Below are 3500 nucleotides of genomic sequence, written 5' to 3' on the forward strand. Positions count from 1 at the left end.
CAGTCTCTAAACCACCTCCGCCTAACAAACCTGCTCTCATCGTTGCGCCGCAGGGCGACAGCACGTCCCAAACACGTCAGGACGTAGTGCAATCGTTCAAGAACGCAGTCAGTTTCCGCACCACTTCGTACGCACCGTCTAGAATACAGGCCGTGTCTAATAATAAGTTACGAGTGGAGTTCGAGACTGAACAACAGCGCGACGAAACACTTAAAAAGCTAGAAAAGTCCTCACAACTCACTGCTGAACCGGCCAAGCTACTGAGAGCAATGATTATTCTCAAGGGAATATCATTGGACACGCCATCGGAAGAGCTGGTCGACGTCATCCGCGGCCAAAACGAAGAGCTGACTGCCCTCGCTGTTGACAGCGATGACTTGCGGCTTGCATTCAAGCGAAATAACCGCAACCCCAAGTTGTACAACGCCGTCCTCATCGCCAAGCCCGCCATATGGCGCAAAATTTATAGACATGGGGCGCGTCTGAGTGGACTACCAACGGGTACACGCAGAAGACTTCTCCACATTCCTCCAATGCAGGAAATGCCTGCAGTTCGGCCACATTAAAGCAAAATGTACCGCGACACAGGCACCCTGCTCTTACTGCTCGGAAGAGGGGCACAACACCAGCAGCTGCCCTCTGCGCGAGAAGAAAGGCGCACCCAAGTGCTACAACTGCTTGCAGCACAATACCAAATTTAAAACTACCCATGACGTCGGACACATGGCCACCTCCAACAACTGCCCTCGAGTGAAATCAGTCAAAAACAAAATTATTAACCGTACTGATTATGGACAATAAACTCATTAAAATATTACAGTGTAACATTGATCGATCTAAAAATAGTCTTCACGAATTTTTTACATATTTTTATAATGGCCAATACGACATCGCCTTGCTGTCCGAGCCCTATATAGGCTCTGGCAAAGAGGTGAAGCCGATCTCTGGAATAGACATCTACCAGTACTCGAGAGGGTCCAACGTCAAAGCGTGCATTCTTGTGAAGCAGGGGCGCGCTGTAGTTTTGGGAGAGTCCAGTCTATCGACTGCCAATCTATGCGTCATTCAAGTGAAGACCGGTCATCAAACATTGTACCTGGGATCCGCTTATGTGGAACCAAACGATGATACATCGACCACGCTAGGAGCCATCGACTACTTCCTCAAAACTACATCGCGCTACAAGTGCATACTTGGAGGTGACTTCAACGGCTGGCACCCAGCATGGGGAAGCACCAGATCAAACCCAAGAGGCAACGACCTAATGGAATTAGCCCAAACAAATGATATGTACGTCTGCAACATTGGTGACACTCCGACATTTGAGACGGTGACGCACGGGCGCGATCGATCGTCTATCATAGACGTGACACTAGCGTCCGGCCAAGCCTTCGACATGGTCGGGGAGTGGAGGGTCAACCTTGAGTGCTGCGCCACGTCACAGCATAATGCCATAGAGTTTAACATAAACACAAGAAAACCAATACCATCTAGTACAGGCAACACGTCAACTTTTATGTTCAACTCCGAGAAAGCGGACTGGGCAGCATTCAGGGATGCCGTGCTGCAAGAAGTTGCACTCTCCGACATACTCGACAGCGATGTAAGCAGCCTAAACAAACAAGAACTCGAGGATCTCATCAGTCGTATAACATCTTTGATACGAAACTGCTGCAAGGAAACCATGCCCATCAGAAGTGGAAAAGCGAAGCAGAAGCCTCCTTGGTGGAGCGATACACTGCAGCGGCTCAAGGGGGAAGTTATAAGCCTTCACCGGCAAATCCACTCGGCAAAACTATCTGGCCAACCCCTTGATGCCCTACTTGAGGAGCAGGTCACAAAAAAGAAGCAATATAGCGAAGAAATGAAACGCGCATCTACCGAAAATTTCCGTAAGTTTTGTGAGCTGCAAACCAAAGAGAACGTCTGGTCCCTCACCAATCACCTCCTTAAGGAAACGGCGCCGAGAAGACCTCCCACCACACTTAAAATAGGAGACAGATATACGGCTGATGCAGAAGAGACTGCAAACGCCTTGCTCAAGCACTTCTACCCCGATGATTCCCCGGACCAAACCCCGGAGCAAAGACAGCTGCGCACACACTTTAACAACTATACCATGAACACCCCGAATGATCTCCCCTTCACGGAGGAAGAGGTGCTTGAGCAACTAAACTCCATTAGTCCAAGAAAAGCACCCGGATTAGACAACCTAACCTCAGATATTTGCTTACATTTCTCAAAAATATACCCCCGTCTCAGGACGGATATTCTTAATAGGTGTCTTTCGATCCGGTACTTTCCCGGAGCGTGGAAGGAGGCCTATGTAAAAATCATTCCCAAACCGGGCAAAGACGACCACACAGATCTCAAATCATTCCGCCCCATAGGCCTACTGCCGGTCTTCGGGAAACTACTGGAGAAATTGTTCATCAAAAGAGTTGTCCATAAAGCGGAGTCGGAGAACAAACTTAACAACAACCAGTTTGGCTTTCGGCAACAGAAACACACGACTTTAGCCGTTCACACCGCGTTGAATTTCATCCGTCACGCAAAAGCAAATAAAAAACTGGTTATCGCGGTCTCTTTAGACATCAGGGCGGCGTTTGACAACGCTTGGTGGCCCGCACTCTTCCAACGTCTGGCCAACCTTGATGTGCCCAACAACATCTACGGGCTCATCAAGGACTACGTCAGAGACCGAGTGGTCACGTTGGATCACGCCGGAGTGCGAGCGCGCAAGATACTCACTAAGGGGTGCATACAGGGGTCTGCGTGTGGCCCTGTTTTGTGGAACATGATCTTGGACGACCTCCTAGACATGCAGCTGCCAGCGGGATGCCACATGCAGGCCTTTGCGGATGATGTCCTCCTTATAGTCACCGCGGACAATAATGAAGAACTGCAGAGCGTGTCAAATACCGTCCTGTCCGAAATCAGTAACTGGGGAACCAAAGTTAAACTCAATTTTGGCCCAGCGAAGACACAAGTCATTGCTTTCCCGCATAAGGCCAAGTCTGTGCAGCTCCACATGGACGGCACGGACTTGACATTCGTGCCTGAAATTAAATTGCTGGGCATCATCATTGATGAAAAGCTCTTATTCAAAAGACACCTAAAATACGTGCTAGGTAAGGCCTCGCGCATTTACAACAAACTGTGCATCTACGCCAGGCCTACCTGGGGTACACACCCCGAAAACACACGCACCATATACCTTCATGTCATCGAGCCGATCGTCACCTACGCTGCGGGAATATGGGGTCAGGTGGCAAGGCAAAAGAGCGCACGCAAGGATCTGGCCAGCCTGCAACGAGGCTTCGCGCTAAAGCCATCCGCGCCTTCAGGACAGTGTCCACTAATGCTGCACTGGCGCTGGCGCAGCTCATTCCACTTGACCTCAGAGTCCTCGAGGTACATCAAATCGAGCAAACTCGCCTTACCAACACCACTAGCTTTTTGCCAGAAGATATTCTGCTCGAGCGACCCACACCTGTACG

Source organism: Helicoverpa armigera, chromosome 10, assembly GCF_030705265.1.
Source record: "Helicoverpa armigera isolate CAAS_96S chromosome 10, ASM3070526v1, whole genome shotgun sequence".
NCBI classification, from domain to species: Eukaryota; Metazoa; Arthropoda; class Insecta; order Lepidoptera; family Noctuidae; genus Helicoverpa; species Helicoverpa armigera.